The following is an 18,160-nucleotide window of genomic DNA, read 5'->3' as shown; positions in this document are numbered from 1 at the left end:
CAAATCACTAATTTTTCTGTTGCTTGTCATTAATCTTTAGGTGTTTAAAATGCCTCAATGAAAATACATCTTTTTGTGTCAGTAAAATGCACTTAGTGGATTAAGAATACAAGTGTGTAACAAATTTGTACATATAAAAGACATATATGTAGACAGATAAACAGACAGACAGATAGTTATCTTTACATAGGAGTGATTCTCTTTTAGTTCTAACAGGGAAATCAAAGACATTTAATCTATATTCTCTATTTTTCACATGAATAAATTTGCCAATCTCTAGCAAGTGCCAAATGCAAATTTATTATAATTTTAAATTGGCTCCATAATGGGCTCAGTGACAAAACATATGATTTAATATTCTTCATTATGGTATTGTTTATGTTCTATTGGAAAGTTCCTTTATTACTATTTAACCACATTAATTTTCCCTAAGGAGTCTGATTATCCATTAATGATTTTAAATAGATATGTCACCTTGGACTGAGTTTAATCTTTGACAGAGACCAGATGATGTCTTAGGAGAAGGAAAGGGGGACATGGGGAAATATCCATTCTGTGTAATCCAGCACCATGGGATAGGGGACAGCAGTCCCCACTGGCCACAGTTTTACTTTCCATGGTTTCAGTTACCTGTGGTAAACTGCAGTCTGAAAATATTAAATGGTAAATTCCAGAAATAAATCATTCATAAGTTTTAAATTGTATGCCCTTCTGAGTAGCAAGATGAAACCTCCTGCTACCCTGCACCATCCTGCTCCATCCTGCCTGGGATTCCCCACCATCAACATCTTCTGCTCCTGGCATCAGATCATCAACATCATCAGGGCTCAATGATCCAGGATCACCCAAAGCGGATGATCTGATGTACGTCAGAAGGTCAACAGTAGCCTAATTCTCCGTTGCCATGCCTACGTGATTTACCTGACTTCTTCTTGTCACATAGGAATTTTATCATATCGTATCATCACAAGAAGAAGGGTGAGTAGAGTACAGTAAGATATTTTAAGAGAGAGAAACCGTATTCACATCACTTCTATCACAGTATATTGTTATAATGGTTCTCTTTTATTAGTTTGTGTTATTAATCTCTTACTGTGACTAATTTATAAAACCAAACTTTACCATAGGTATGCACCTATAGGAAAAAAAAAGTGATATATGTAGGGTTCAGACGATCTGTGGTTTCAGGCATCCACTGTAGGTCTTGGAACACATCTCCTGTAGATACAGAGAGACTACTGTATAGATATTCTGTCTTGACTTAACCAAAAAATCATGTTAGGGTTGAATTATTCTTGAGATTCTCTTCTCATCTAGCCTATCTGAAGATGATACACTTATATCCTTCAGTATTTTTTACCTTCATCACAAAAAGTACTAGTCTTTAGTAAAGGAGGACCTCTTGACAAGTCTTAACTAAACTTTGTTTTCATTACTGGTGAAGTTAAGCTCCAAGTGCAGAACACAGCAAAGTCATGAAGATTTATGTTGGACCATTATAGAGACACTGTATAAAGTCACCGCAGAAGTCTGAGTGGGAATTTATTTAGATTTTGAGATATTTTATTTGGCACAGTTAAAAAAAATAAGAGCAAAGGAAATCTCTTTTAAATCATTCATTTCTGGAACTAAACATTCAATAATTCTTTGTAAGTCGAATACATTCCCTTGGCTTTATCTTTTTTACTTTATTACTTTTCCACATAATTCATAGTCTTTTTTTTATCAGTCTAGAAGCTAGGTCAGAAATCTAAGCCCTTAAGAATCCTGCCAATAAATCACCACAGATTTCCGATTCATTCTCCAGTTATACACAAGGAATGAAGAGCATTTATACAAACGTCACAAGTTCATTCAGACATTCATTCAATATATATTCACTAGGTATGTGAGAGGAAGGGAGCCCTCATGAAACAGTCAATGTATTTCATTTCTCTTAGGAAAAACTGCAGACACCTTAGTAAGGCTTCCTCTTCTTCCAGCCTTATGTCACACCTTTTCTCCTTTGTTGCCTGGTTCTAGCCCCACTGTCTTTTCCACTTCCTCCTATCCACTGTCCGAGGTTCATGTTCCCTCTTGCCATTGGCCCTCGACATCTCTGTCCCATTTGTATGGAACACTCTTACCAGTCCCTTCTATAGCTAACTCCTAATCAGATAACTCCTCTCCCATCTTTCCTTTGACTAAGCTTTTTGACCCTCAAGACTAGATCAGATTTCTTTCTTACATGTTCTTCTTGCAAAGTGTAATTGTGCAAACATTAGAGTGATACTTTGATTGACATCTATTCTGTCTATCTCCCTGTCAACCTAAAAACTTCATGAAAAAAAGGACCATGGCTTTCTTTTGTAACTATTTTATCCCTGGGGCCTTGTATGTTGCCTAGAAAATGAAACACGTGCTAAAAAAGAATACCCATAGAGTAGTCAGTGAATTAAAATGATAAGCTATTGCCTTGAATGTACAATATACATACAAACAAAAAAGCAGAATAACAATCCAAGAGAAAGTGAGATGAGGGATGAGACAAGTGATGTAGATAATAGAAGCTCGTATGATTTCAGTCAAAGATGAAGGATGCTACGGGCCAAGTGCAAGAGAGATGAAGTTCGAGTCCCGTAAGACATGGAGGATGTGGGTAAGTGGTAAAGAAACAAAAATTCTGGATTCCTCATGGCAAGTTAAAAACTCCACCCCAGCATTTGGAAGAGAGCTTTGAAGAGAGACACTGAAACCCAGAAGATCAGGTAAAGATGAGAAACTGGAGGATAATGATGAGCAAAAAGAGCTTGGACCAGGTGGTTAAGTGATCCAAACAGAGGAGGCTGGAGGAGTGATTAGTTTGAGAAGGTTCATTGGCAGAAGCCAGGCAGCGAGGACACATGTGCACAGACATACAGAGTGAACTTTATGACAGATTAGATTTAGAAGGCAAACAAAAGAAAAAAGTCAACGATGGCTCCAAGATTTCCCTTTAATGTGACTGCAATTTTTTATTAAATATATTGGGTTATATTTATCTATCAACTATATCATATATGAAGTGTTAACGATGAAGAACTGTGCACAGTTATTTATAAGCATCATTATTTTGTTTTAGCCTCAAAACAACGTGAAGGAGGCATTATTTTTCCCCGGGGAGTTGCGGTAAGTGCTGCGAGTCCTGTCATTACGGAAGGGGCAGCATCAGGATTCAGATCATTTCTTTGTCTCAAAAGCCTTCTCCAGGGCTATGAAAAATTGCCTCTCTTTGCACTTTGTCTCTTTTAGAGGTTGGTTTCGTGTGTGATACGGTATTAACCTCGTATTAATCTAATGTTAGCTTCACGTTAGATAAAATGATAAGATTTGCCCTCGAATAAAATGTTGAAGCAGGTAAAGTCGCCTTTAGGCTTTATTGGCCCAACTGTCACTCTCACGCAATACAGCCTCGGGCTCACTCTGACTGCTCACCCAAGCACTCACCCTCTAAATACTCCCTCCTGGCACTTACACCAAACACATGCCATAACAGTTTTAGTACAACTGTGGACCTTGACAAAGAGTAAGTCTCTGGGTCCATTCAGTTAATACTTCTCTTTTGGACTGGCTTGGGTGCTAACTTAATTCAGACTAAAGTGTTAATGTTTGTGAACCATCCTTCTTTCTCAAAAAACTTGCATTTTAACTTTAAATTTAATACTTTCATCTAACAAGTTTCAATATTTAAAGGCACTGAAAACTCCATGTTAAAAAGAGATACAAATATTGCTGCTTTGGTTAATAGAGTGGTGGTGGCTTAGTGCCTTTTACCCCATCAGCAAAAAAAAAGTTTAATAAGCTACGTGGGAAGAGAAGTTCTAGTTCTCTGAGTAATCCATTTTAAAATCTACTATTCTGATGCAAGGAAATAATTAACAGATTAGTTTTAGACACTAGTAAGTAGAGATAAGTCGAGATAAATAGGTGGACAGAAGGGAGAAATCTTAGATGCCTATAAAAAAAATCAAGACATACAGACACTACTTACTCCTCCCAGACATGAAGATAAAAGTTATCTATGGCTTGAGTGAGTCCAAAGGATAGATCCTCAGACAGTTTAATCAGGAATTCATTGGACACAACTTATTTGCTTGGTCTTAGACCCGGGGTAGCTTTGAATAGCCTCCCTGAATTTGGATGATCAAAGGAGAAAATAGAGATGGATGACTCCGCCACGGAAGCAGTTGGTTTAATCGCAGTGTGGTTGTGTTTCCTGGGGCCACCTGGACTTGAAATGTCCCACACTGAGCACCAGTGAAAAATGGCCTTTTCTTTCTGCTTAGGATTCTCTCCTGATCTCGAATGCCTTCCATAATTAAGGAGTAACTACGAAGGCGTAGGGCATTTCTAGGGGATTAATGGCCAGCTGGGAGAGTTGATGGCGCAGAGCCAAGTGGGGACTTATTAACTTCAGCTGGTCATTCATTCCTTAGGTGCTGCCTGGGGTTGGGGACAAGGGAGGGCGTGTGTGCAGGGGGTGGGGTGCGCACAACTCATTTTGACTGTATTTCCAGGAAAAGAAAAAAAGCTAACTTTTAAATATGCAGGAGCACCGTGCGCCTCCCTTAGCGATCCGGAATGCTGTCCCTAGCATTTCAACTGCGTCTTCTTGTCAGGTCTTCCATCTCGTGGAGTCTTTTTCACTGTGGGTGCTAATGTTAGAGAGAGCAGAGATAAATGAGACAGGCTCTGAAGTGGCAACCGAGGTGAAGAGCCTGGAAGATGCTGAATGATGAAGTTAAAGGGGTTATATTTCAGACCAGCCGAGCCTCACCCTTTCTGAGTCACAGCCCTGATACAGGCACTGAGGGGCATCACTAGTCTAGTTAATCTTGTGCTATTCCTTCCTCCTTCCCTCTCTCCCTTCAGAATATTCACCAGAAAGTAAGAGATGTTTAAATATATCCGGTGCTGCAGAGAGTGGTGCAAATGGGTCCTCTATTACATGGCTAGTAGGAGTAGATATTGGAATAACCAATTAGAGAAGCAAGTGGACACTAGCTCATGAAAACTGAAACTTGCATGTCCTGTGATCAGGAATCCCATCCTTCCTTATCCTCCACCGCCCCCACCCACAAAACAAACAAAAACAAAAACAAAAACAAAAACAAAACTTTGCATATGTGGACAAGTATGTGACAGACAAGGAAGTATTGGGCAAGTCCCCCACCAGGACTACCGGAAGCTGTTTGCTTTGGGATCAGGAAGTCAAAAGTCCTATGTGCAAAATACTGCCCGCAAATGATGGTACAAAATCATGATGGTATCTTATTAACCCTTTAGCAGGAGTTCTTTTATTGAGAGGAGTTAATGCCTCTGTGGACCGTGCATTCTTGATGGCATCACCTCCCATCTCTGCATTGCCCTCACTTGGAAGGTTAAATGGATAAATTTGAATCTTATGTTCTTGTTTCTTCTATTTCGGTTTTATTGGGATATAATTGACATGTAATATTATATTAGTTCAAGGTGTACAACATGATTGATATATATATATAGAGAGAGAGATGATGAAATAATCACCATGATAAACATTAACATCCATCATCCATCCATCATAGTTACACATTTTTTCCTTATGATGAGAACTTTGAAGATCTATTCTCTTAACAGTTTTCAAATACACAATACAGTATTGTTAATTGTAGTCAACATGCTATATAGTACAAACCCAGAACTTATTAACCTTAAAATTGGAAATTTGTACCTTTTGACCACTTCTACCCATTTTTCTCACTCCCTAGTCCTTGCTTCTGTCAACCACCAGTCTGTTCTCTGTTTATGAGGGGTTTTGTTTGTTTGTTTGTTTGTTTAAGATTCTGCATTATAAGTGAGAGCAGACAGTATCTGTCTTTCTTGGTCTCACTTACTTCACATAACGTAACGCCCTCAAAGTCCATCCATGTTATAGCAAATGACAGGATTCTTTCTCATAACTGAGTAACATTCCACAGTGTGTGTGCATATATATATATATGATATTTGTATATGATATATACATATATGTCTCATACCACCCTTCCAAGTGAGGGCAACGCAGATGACGGGAGGTGATGCCATCAAGAAGGCACGGGTCCATCCTACAAGTCCATCTTGCAGTCGTGCACACCACATTTGGACACACCCTCCTCAGCCTGCCTGTCTCAGTCTCTGTTAGTGGTTACAGACTATCATTCCAGTCAGTCAACCCCATTTCTCTTGCACTTTCCTGCTCTTTCTAGCTGAGTTTTATTTATTTTCTTTATTAAAAAGGGAGACAAGTGATATTGGTGGTCCTGATACAGTTACCAACAGCACCACTGACATAGGAATACCGAAGAGTGAATCACGCAATGAGAAAGCCTCCCCTTCCCCGTTTTCTCTCAGCGATTCTGGTAACATCAAAACCAGCATCTCCACGCATTGCCAGAATGTCTTTAATACCCCTTTAACATGTGTTCATCTCCCTTTTGTCACCAAGAAAACCTCAGGCACAGATCCTTCCATGGTGAACAGGAGTGGCCACAATTTAATGGGCTTGTTTTGTTGGAGATATGTTTATTTATTTTTGGTTAACATCTATTCATGACAAGCTATACTGCTTTAACTTTCTTGATAACGATACAATGACTACTTTTTAAAATAAATATATTTTTAAGGGAAGAAATTGAAAGAAAACTACTACGGAAATAGTACGTGGATGAGTGGGGTTAGATCCTCCTGGTGCTGTAACAGCTCCATTCATCTGAGGCACCTTAATGCACTGCCCTCCTTCCCCAGAAGACAGGGCATTCGGTAAGGCTCTTAATCAGACTGCTGTCTGTCAGTAATCACGCTTCTAACTCCAGGACCTTAATGCCCAGGCCTAGGAAGTTGTCAAAAAATGCATGTTGTCTAAGTGACTGACGAAAAGCAAGAATAAAAGAAGCCTTGACCAGAATAAAATGGCAGAGTGACTGGCTGGTTTCCCCAAGACCGCTGAGTCTGGTTGTGTCTGCCTGTGGGAGGGTGGGTGGGTGGGGGTTTAGGACGGTGGGTTAGGGGATGTGAGGAGCTAGGACCACCTGTAGGTGTCTCTCTACCTGGTGAGGCATCCGACTTCAATGATATTATCAAGAACAATGTTCTCAAAGCACGGTCCCAGGGCTAGCAGCATTTGCATCAACTTCTACTTGTTAGAAATGCACATGGTCAGGTCCCACTTACTAAAGCAGAAACTTTGGGGGTGGATCCTCAATGCCTTTTTTGTTTTTCTGGTTTTTTTTTTTTTTCTTCTTCTTCTTTTTTAGAGACCTCTAGGTGATTTTAATGCATTCTAAATTTTGAAAGCCACTATCACACTGGCACTGGTCAAAGTTGTGAATCTGAAGGAGAGGAAGAGAATCAACCTAAATCTGATGATTTGGGAACCAAAGAGATTAAGTACTTCTAGTTATCAAAACAGTACACGGATTTACAGGAAGCTGGGAAACACTCCTTTTCGTAACTCCATTCATCTGATACCCTGGAAAAAGGTACCGTAGTATCGGCACTCTCACCGTTTGGAATAAAGCCAAACTCCTTTTCTAAAGCACAGGAAGATAGGCCCATCCAGTCATGCTGGATTTTAAGTTCTCACTCATTTCTAAATTAGCACATCGAGACTACCAATCAAAGCAGCTAAAAGTGTAAGCTACACCCAGTTAGAGACTGCTACCCCAAAGACCTCAGACTGGACGACCCCGCACTGCTTTTGAGCTTTGTAGATGATGGAGGACAAGGATGCTGGAGTTTCCTCTCTCAGCACCCTGGAGAGAGCACCAGGAGTTAAGAAGGGAATAGGGAGGGGCTTGTCCGGACCTGCTGAAGAAGCCATTTCAAGAGTCCTTATAAGCCTGTTTGAAACATTTTCTTCAAAGGAAGTTCCCGCAACAATTATTACAGCTCATTTGCCTGCAAATGTGCTCTCTGTTGTTAATCAGCCAGTCATTAACCTCAGCAATAGCAATGTGTTGTCACCATGCATTTATTTCAAAGAGGTGCATGGAGATGGGCAGTCTTTAAGAGCTGCTTAAGCTGAAGGAGCCCATTACGTCTATATCACTCACCCTTCCAAGGTAAACACACCCTCAAAACAAAGATTTTTCTGCCTGGGGCGCTCCTTGCCCTCTCTGAAGCTTTTCCTAAGAGTCGCTTACTTAGGTTCATGCCCACAGTTTTCCTTGATTGTCAGGGAAACGGTCTCGGGGATGAAATAACACACTGGGAAAAACTGGCCGACTAGGACAGAGATGAAACTCGGTCTAAGGTCTTACCGTTTAGGGTTCTGAAAGACCGATTGGCTCCTCGCCTTCCTCGCCAGCAGAAAACCCAAGCCTCAGAGAAAGAAGCCAGAAGAGGCCAAATGGGGGCCGTTCATTATCCAGAGAACAAACTCTAATGTCCTCAGCTTGTAGTTTTTCTCCCCAAAGCGGTCATTTATAAACCCTTGTGGGTGCTCAGCCTGTAGTTTGTCCCTACATCAACCCTCCATTAGGCCAACGAATCCTCAGGGTAGCACTTGGTCCTGCCCCTGGCCCTTCCTATACGTTCTCAGGCAATGGGAAAAGGTGCTTAAGAGACAGTGGATAAATTACACGATGCTTATCAGAAGGCTGGGAACGGCCTAAAACTGTACGTGGAATTTTCTCTCCCTCTGAATTTTTCTACGGTGGGATCCATAGCTTTCATCCTTTTCATGATAAAAGTAAAGAACTGCTAGAAAAACCATCCCAAATTTAACCTTTAGTGAATATGTATCAACTGTAATTATATTTGCTTTGACGTCTAGTACGTTGAACCCCGCAGAATGACCATTTTCATAGGTCAAATGCAGCTGAGGACCAGAAGTTTCAGTTGGTTCAACCTAAGAAACATTTTACATAAACTTACAAATAAGTAAGTATATATTGACTAAGTTTTACGTAAATGAAAATAATGTACAGGGTAATGAAAACACTGGCGGCATTACAGCCTGTCATTGGTTTCTGGGCTGACTGGATGAAATTCTTCCTTTTTCAGAATCTGAATTTCAAAAACCATTAGTGTACCTTATGTATAAAGGCACAAAAAGAATATAAATCTCCAAATAATGGACAGATCTCATCCTCCTAAGACTGCAGGTAGATTGGCTTCTAAACATTTAAATTCATTTTGATACAGATCCCCCTGTTAAAAATTATAACCCCATAGACAGGCTTCAGAATACATGGGAGCACACCCCTGCTTAATAAAGGGCATTTCTGGATGTAGGTGGACTGCCCCCATTCCCCCCACCCCATCTTACATATTCCCTTCTTCTGTTATGGCAATTTACATACATAAAGCTATCAATTTAGTTAATTAGGCTTTAAAACTGCTATTTCAATGAGGATGAAACTTTTTTTTTCCTCTGATAAAACGACACAAATAAATGATTGCTGTTGTCATAGACTGCCTAGCTGCTACTTTGCTCGAAAGCTTCAAAGTGTAACTTTGATGTGAAAAGACTCTTAGTTAGGAAATATGCATATGAGAAAGGATTCTGAAAAGGAAAGTTTTAACACAGCCTCAGAAAAAAAAAGATATAAAAATACAGCCAGCCAGAACCTTATCTCTAATGGGTGGCAACTGAAGGAATTCAAAAAAATAAGATTTTTCCCTCTGGATCAAAATGATAGTAGTTAAAAAAAATGTCTTTTTTTGTTCTCCAATTTTCAGATCCTTATTGTCTCCAAATACAGAGGTATAGAAAATGTTTTGAGTCTTTGTGGATGTGGAGAGGGGTGTGAATTAAAAAAGGAGATGAAACCATTGTTACAGAAGATACTGTCATGCTTAAGAGGGTCAAACTGGACTGATGGAGTTTGCTTCTGGTTGATAATTGATCAATCAGGCATGAAAGTAAAATGTTTTAAGATTTTAGAAGAAGGAAAAACATTCCTTTATGATGGCTCTAACCCCCTGATTCTTAAACCCCACATTTGACACAAGAAACCAGGTCACAAAGCCCAGGTCTAGAAAGCCCCCAGGGGAGAGCAATGAACTTGGCAGAGCTAGAATCAAAAAGATGTCTCATCTTCATTCACGTGTGTGTGCAACAAATATCCATTTGGAGATCTAATGCTTTTTTTTTTTTTCCAATTTTTCCTTAACCCAGTACTGTGACTTCAATGAATGACAAATGAATTGGTCTCCTTAAGATTTAAAAAAAAAAAAAGTTATTTCTATTCTATTCCTTTTTAAGGCAGTGGATAATTTAAAGCAAAAAGAATGAAACTTTGATGATTGACTCATTTCTCTTGCAGGAAGCCACTTCAACAAAGATACTAACAGAGGAATTATTATTATTATTTTTTTGTACCTGCACACTTTAGTCCTGATGAAGACAGAATTTGTCGTCAAGAGGCAGCCTTAGATTTCTGCTGTGAAGCAGTGTCTGATAAACACTGTCTACTGCCAACAGAAAAGCACAGGTAATCTTTTATAAATAAATAGATAAATAAATAAATAAGTTCTTTAAAAAAAAAAAAGGCTCAAGATCAACTTCATAGGGATAAGAGAGCTCTTAAATGAGAAAGCTCTTCCTCGAAACTGAAACTAAGGTACCATATGGTTCCCATCAAATTAAAATGCTAATAGAGAGGGTGGCAGGCAGGCGGCTGTATCTTAGATCAAGTTTTAGTTTTCTTTGGTTTTACTTGCTGTCAGGGTTTTTCTATCATACTGTATCAGGAAAAGCATTGCACTCACATCAAATCACATCGTTAATGGAAAGGGTGGCAGCCTAAAGTACCCTTGATCAACTGCTAATTTTGTTTTATTCTTCTTCCTCTTACAGCTATTCTCTGAAATGAATAACTCTGCATTCAAAAGAGGTTTTTGAGAGAAACTGGGCACTAAAACAGATTAAGATGAACTGAAGACACAGAAAACCATTATGCTCACAGAATAAACAGTTTTAGTCGTTTAACATTATAATAAATGTGTCTGGCTGTGACGTGCGGCTTTCACCACTAAAAGGTCTCCTGTTACATCTGCACATGTCTCCACACTGGGCAACCGATACGGACAGGACGGCCAGGGGTGACAGTCTCTCTGTCAACCCTGAATTTGTGACTCTGAGGGTCGGACAATGGCTCTAAACGTGCCTCTCTTCAAAATGGGGAGGCAGTGAATTCAGTGTTGCTGAGAAGTGTCAGGTTTACTGCTTTAAGGATAGAAGTAATCAATTTATCTGGAAGATCAGGGAAACAGCAAGAGATGCAGACTCCGCCCCATCCCTGGCTCTGCCTTTGATGGCCAGGGCTCTGGGTAACAAAGGTCTGTCAGCTTTTCTGCCGTACCCAATCCTCGGGGATCTGCGCTAAGGCTGAAGATTCAGAGCCCCTTGCTGCCCTATTGGAAAACGAAGTGTCTGCCGATCCAGCAGTGATGTGAGGGAGACAATCACTTGCTGTCCCAGTGTTCATTTAGTCTTTCAGATATAAAAATTGCCTTCAAACCCATGGTAAAGGGAAAATGAGACCAACCAAAAATACATGTCTTTTGATAAGCTGCTGACAAAGTGGATTGGGGTGGTGGTTTATTTACCTCGGAGACTGGCTTTGCAGAGCATAAGACATTTGCTACGTGACTGTGTAATGCGCTGGGCATTTACCTTCAGAAAGAAGTCTGGGAAAATCAGGCAATGGAAAGGAAAAGAGCTGGAAACTATTGTTAACACTCATAACTACAACTGGCCTACCCAGGATTCAGGGAGCAACTTAAACTACTAGACTCTGTTATTTGGGGGTTTCACAGATAAACACAGGGACACAAAGATGGGCCAAAAATGCAGCAAAAAATAATTCTGGTTCTCTCTCTATAATAAGTGTCTTGAAAGTTCCTCTCATAAGCCTCTATTTCTCCCTCCAATTAATAATCTGACCATAATTATTAGAAATCATTCTTGCCATGAGAATTTGTTACTGAGCTGTGAATTCATCTCCTATGGTTCAAATGCAGCTTTTACATCTTTTTGGTCTCCAAAATAATCATGGTATTTTCAGTCTGTTTGGAGCAAATTAATTTGGTTTCCAACTTCCAATAGTATCAGTGGAAGAAAGTATACCTGTTTCAACATAGTGATTGAGTCTGATAAGTCAAAATCAACCATCAAACAAATAAAACCAAACAACAACAATAAAAAACCTTCAAGATAATCATATTAAGGTTTTTTTTTCCCCCCAAACAAGTGGAATGGATAGGATGCAATGATAAAATATTACCAGAGCAAATGTGTAATCCCTAAAGTGGGAATAAAAGTGAAATGCATTATTCACAATTTGCATATAGACATACATAACCTATGCACAGGGTTAAGACAGAATTCTAAAGTGTGGATTTTCTGATGGGAAAAGTAATGATCTATTAAGTCCTCAAGTGCTGGAATCCACAATCGTCATGACAGGTAATGCCGCTGCTAAGTGCTATGTGGTTCAGGGCAGAAAGGTTTCTGGGGGCAGTGGAATGGGTACCATTTCAGGAGGAGATGCGGGCCCCTGTCAATATTCAAGTCCATTCACGCCATCCAGCTCTGATCTCTCCACCTCCCAGCAATCTGGCTCCTGGTGGGTTTGTTCTCCAGAATCTCACTGACGCTTCAGACCGCTTCCCTAATGAAATGTTTGTCAGTGGCTGCACAGGAGGTGCCCCCACCACCGAATTTTGATTTAACTTTTGCAGTCAATGAGCCTCTATGATTTTTTTCCCTAGAGAGAAGAGGTTCAGTTGGTTCATTTCTGGAGCTTATCCCTGATCTAGTGTATCCATCTATCCATATATTTATGTATCAATTTATCTATCTGTCTAAGTTTTCCAATAAAGGATACACCTGTCTGTCTGATTTTAAGTGGTCATATATGAAATAACCCTAAACCACTTCTATCTAAGGCCTCTTTTTTCTTTTCCCCGGATGGTGGGGAAAGCTGCTTTGAAATATAGGTTTTGATCAATTTTATATTATCCCTTTTTCAGGTCTCTAATGTCTATTTCAAGGGATATTTTAACAGTGTAAGTTTTACAGCAGCTCCTAACTGATAATGAAGACTTTCCCAGTACTCTTTCTCCTTTGACACCTGAATTCCAAACTGAGATTTAAATATATAGTAATTATGAATGATATCACAGATGAATATTAGACTACAGAGTATACACGATATCACAAATTCCTTTGTTAATGCTGAATTCCCAACCAAGGGAAGCTCAAAAAGGCATCAGTGGATACTGGAGATAGAGGTTCTTTTTTTATGCTCAGTGGATTTCGCATCGACGATGTGCTTTAAAGGAAAACCTAAAGAGAATATGTCAGCCTCAAATAAAATTGCTACTTTGTGTCCTATGGATTTAGATTATCTGGTACAGTGGCTTTAGAAAATTTGAATATTTTTAAGGAAGAATATGCCGTAGAAAATAACTTTTGATAGGTAAATAATACCCAACTTTAATCATTCTAGTGTTCCAATTTAGAAACAAGTTCAGAGATAACTCTATCCTGCTCACCAAGGAAAAACAGTAATTTTAAATAAAAAGCATGCAAAAAACCCTTTCATCTGTAGTCTTAGATCAGCTAGGCAGTATAGGGGATGCAGAGCTGAGTAAAATTTCTTTAAAAGATGGCAGGAGATTTTTATATAATTCAGCTGAAGCATTTAATATGCATCTACCTTGTCCAAGGCACTGATCTAGGCACTGTGAGTTTTTAGAGATGAATATGACTGAATCCCTTAAGAGACAAGATGTTTTGACTGAAAAAACAAACAAACAAATAAAAAAACCCAGCCAATTTAGAAGCCAACTGCAAATGAAGTGAAACTGTATCTTCAAATACAAGAGTGAGGTTCTCAAATCAGCAAGGCAATTAAGGCCAACATCACTGATTGTTCAAAATTATCCTTGACACTTCTTTAAATCTGGAGGACCCCTGGCTCTGGGAAGCTCAAAAAGCTAAGAATTAACTACAGTACTTTGATTTCACTTTACCCTGAGGCTTTCCTATTCCTGAGGGTGATGGAGGTCTGGGTCTGCTTTAAAATGGGAAGGAGAGGGGAGATTAGAAAAAGAGAAGGGGATGGGGGGGCAGGAAATGGGGCTTAAGGAAGGGAGGGCTAAAGAGAAATATCCCTGCTTCTCTCGTCTTTTCCAAAAAAGGTAGAGTTTGAATTCTCGTGAGTGAGGGCACCGTATACCTCTGCTCTGTCTCTCTGGTGGTTCTAATGCTTGCTGAGGATGGAACTAAGTCACAGCTTCAGATGATACCTTGAGAGGTGAGGACTACAAGGGGCCCATGCGTTTTCCTTTATCATGAGAAACCCCCTTGAGAAGGTAGCATCCATGGGTACCCGCTGGTTCTTAGTCTCAGAGGAAGAACGTTCAGGACGACAGAGTATGCTTCCAGAGGTTGGGGTTATTCATTGGTTCTTCCTTCTGGGTGTCGGCCTCACACTTCTGACACCAACCCTCACCCTTCTGACACGGTGGATTTATTACCAAATAAAGCTATTCTTTTGGAAGCAGGGCCAACCATATTTCATCCCCACTACCATTTAACAGACCATACAATTTCCGAGGATATCATTAACCCAGGCTTCAATGCACAGAACATGCAGGGACAGTGAAATAGCAAATGTATTTTGTAAGACCTCTATTCCCCTACACAGTAATGGCTTAACACTTTGGCATTAATTCCATTTGTCAAGCTGTAAGATAAATACATGCACATCAGACACTTTCCCAGCATTTATTCAAAGGGCAGACAGTGAAGACCACTATTTAAATGGGAAATGAATCCATTTGTTTTTGAAAACAAAGCAGAGAGTCACAACTCACAAAACATGTCAATCTTTTTAAAAAGACAGTGCAGTTTTTTCAGAACAAGATGACTGCTGGCTAGGCTTAATCTCCCCGTAAGAATAATGATGATATTAGTTTAAAAAAAAATTAGAAATCCTAAAGTAAAGTGAATACTTTAGATTCTCTGGTCAAAAGTGAAAAGTCAAAATACCTAAAGCCCTCACCAATAATACTTTTATTTAGGATTTCTGGGTATCTCTATTAGTACCTTCATCTAATACAATTCCATAGTTTCTAAACTTGGACATACTGCATTAAGTTTTCCACCCAGTGAAGCTTTTTACATGCAATGATATTCACGCATGGATAAATTACCATATCTTGAAAGAGATTTCCAGACTTCTCCTTATGTCTCTTGCCTAAATTGATCTCTATTTATATTGCAACGCCAGGTTGACTCTGTTCTTTAAAATGATGATGAGTAGTTTTTATTTTTATTTTTTGGCTTTCCAAGCGATCCGAAGCATTAAGGTCGGATATATGGCCTCAATCAAATATTCTCCTTTGAGGGATCTACTACAGTTGAAAAAATCAGAAAATAGAAATTTTGAAACACTCTGCCTCAACACAACTTTTCTGTATATAGAGATATGTGCATTTTTTTTTTTAGTTCCTGGAAAGAAAACCTGTGACATCATTCAGATGGTCAAGGAGTTCCATGCTGTAGGTAAATGCTTAAGAAAAACATGTCTAGTCCAATTCTGTCATCTCTGTTCACCGTGTTCCAACACTGGTAAACACCCACCTCACTGCTCTGCTCAAATCTCTCCAGATGATTTCTCCTTCCCTTCAGAGAAAAATACAAAGTTCTTATATTGGGTTTTAAGACAATCTCCATCTCTCAGGCCTCAGGGCCTTTGTACTTCCTGTTCCTTCAGCCTGGAAAGCTCTCCTACCATTTAATTTCTGGTTTCTTTCCTTCTCTATTCACCTGTCATCTTCCCAAGGAAGCCTTCCCAGACAACCCACAGCCCCACCCAGGCCCCCCTGCCCCCGACTACTTCCTCGCCATCCCCTTTTCTTGCTCTATTCCCAAGCACTCTTATATGACCTCTGACAGATTATAAATAATTATTTACCAACTTCAATTGATTCCCTAACTTCTAGAACATAGGCATTAAGTAATTGTTAAAGAATTCCTTCCTTCCTTCCTTTTTACTTCTATAAGTGTAACCTCTAGGAGAAACAGTTGAGGTAACTGACATCTAGAGAAGCTAAGTGTTTTCTCCAGTCATCATCCAAAGGTGATCTAAACTGCAATGTGACAGGTGCCTATGAGAGTCTCACTGGTATTTTTTCTGTTAGCATCATACCTTTAACAGAGTTTACGCAAAGCTATGATGATGTCAGCACAGAACTGGATGTTACCTGTCACCTACTCCGGCCCCCTTATTCCTAATCTGCTTTCTCTTGAGAAACTAAGATGCATACTTAGGTGTGAACATGGATATATTAACACACATATAAACACACACACACATACATACCTACATCTCTTTCAGACTTTGTTTGCGTGTATACCTACTCATAGAATTCTGATAAGATAATACACTTTAATTCTCTCATTACATGTGAAGATTCAAGGACCAAAGAAAATAAATGACTTCTTCAAAATTATAAAGCTAATCAATGCTAGAGGCTGAGACATAATGGTGTCATTTTGATTTCAATCTTTAAAAGAAAAAAGAAAAGGGTAAAAAAGGGTGAGTTGAACAAAGGGCATCCTAATTTTAAACTGTTTAAATTGTTTTACAGGTAACAAATACTAGTGGGTGTGTGACAGATGGAGTGACTGAATCTTGAGTGACTAAGAATTAGGAAACATGGTTGAAAAGTTCCAACTGAAATAAATGAGACGATAAAAGTTGTCCTTTCAGATTGCTTTCTGAATTTACAGTTGCCTTCAGGTTTGCGTCTCCCCTGCTGTAAGGGCCACGAGTCAGGGACTTTCTTTTCCCATCTCTGTTTCCCAGCATCTAGAACAGTGTGCTTGCCGCATAGTATGTGTTCAATAAACACGTGTTGGGTTAAGTCTAAGCCTTTAACCTGTGTTGGGCAGGCACTGTACTAAGCCTGTGCACACCTCCTCTTTTATCCTCACAAAAACCCATCAGCAAGATCCTACTATTATCCCCAGTTCTTGAAAGAGAAATTCAGGTTAGGTTCTGATAGTTTGAAAAGAGTTACTTCTGAGAACTTCCAAACTCACCTTTCTTACCCTCACCAATTGCATCTATTTGTCTAACCCTGTGATCAAATTAGAATACGTCCCGATTTACTGTATGTATACGACTTCAAAGGATTGTTAATTTACTCATATTATCTCATGTGAAATGTAGGTGCCATCGTGTAGATGCCTCTTATGTGGACACAAGCTAGAGAATAGTCTGATGATGAGATTTCTCCCTTTGCTGCCTAGAGGTCAACAATCAGCCTGCTTTTCATTCCCCATTTGGATATCGGCAGTCGAAAGAGATTACAACCTAAGAAATACTGTTATTACCCACCAAAATTACTAAAAAATAAACTGCCAGAGCTAAAACAGTCTAACATATTTAAAGCATTATGCTTTCAAAAACAAATCAAAATTTATTTCTAGAGCTGCAACACAAAGATCAATATTGGAATAAACATCTAAATTGAAAGATAGAAATACATACTCTGTAAGGAATTGTCATTTTAATCTATGCTACACATTTATAGCTGATAAAAATCTCAGTTGAAAACTTTCAAATTTATAATTGCATATAGCACACAGGAAATGCCACAGTCAATTGACTTAAGTATCAGTCCTATTATAACACCCCAAGGCACAACAGTGATAAAGTATATGAACCAACCAATATAGTTTTTGTTTTCTATATCCAATTATTAGTATCTCTGAATCCTGCCTTTGTTTCTGTAAATGACATAAAATCACGTGTCATGTCACAATAAAATTAATGCTATTTTATCTTTTCTAAACTCTAAAGCACTGTGATTTGTATGAAATTTATACATTTTATAACTTAATTTGAGGTTATTTGTGTACATATGTGAAGCAGCCCACGACTCGTGACCAGATCATCCTGGTCTTTTAAATACCATGCACTGTACAGAGTAAGTGCTTAATAAACATTTTTGAATAAAGGAAAGAAAGCACGCAGGAAATACCTCATGTGAGGATTTAAAAAAATGAGCAGAATGAAATACGTAGTGAGAAGAGTTAAGTGGATGTTGCTGGTTGCTGGTTAACTTCATGGATAACTTGAAGACGTCTGGCTTCTGACTG

The 18,160-nt window shown here is 39.1% G+C and overlaps 2 long non-coding RNA genes across 4 annotated transcripts in view; one reads left to right on the top strand and one right to left on the bottom strand.

The window, feature by feature from the left end:
• Positions 1-18,160, bottom strand: part of LOC116148444 (uncharacterized) — a 1,308,953-nt gene that overhangs the window by 468,302 nt on the left and 822,491 nt on the right. The gene's annotated exons all lie outside the window — the stretch shown is intronic.
• Positions 508-12,883, top strand: LOC135319474 (uncharacterized). 3 transcript variants are annotated; one of them, XR_010378105.1, is made up of 6 exons: positions 508-978; positions 3,101-3,147; positions 6,660-6,795; positions 7,290-7,514; positions 10,305-10,472; positions 10,838-12,883. It is a non-coding gene; the product is annotated as an uncharacterized LOC135319474 (long non-coding RNA). The 3 variants fall into 3 exon arrangements; XR_010378104.1 differs by having other exon boundaries at positions 8,810-10,472; XR_010378106.1 differs by lacking the exon at positions 6,660-6,795 and having other exon boundaries at positions 8,810-10,472.

The sequence above is a fragment of the Camelus dromedarius genome, chromosome 27 (genome assembly GCF_036321535.1).
Source record: "Camelus dromedarius isolate mCamDro1 chromosome 27, mCamDro1.pat, whole genome shotgun sequence".
Classification (NCBI taxonomy): domain Eukaryota; kingdom Metazoa; phylum Chordata; class Mammalia; order Artiodactyla; family Camelidae; genus Camelus; species Camelus dromedarius.
Note: the sequence above shows the minus strand (reverse complement) of the source record. Positions and strands in the feature narration are given on the sequence as shown.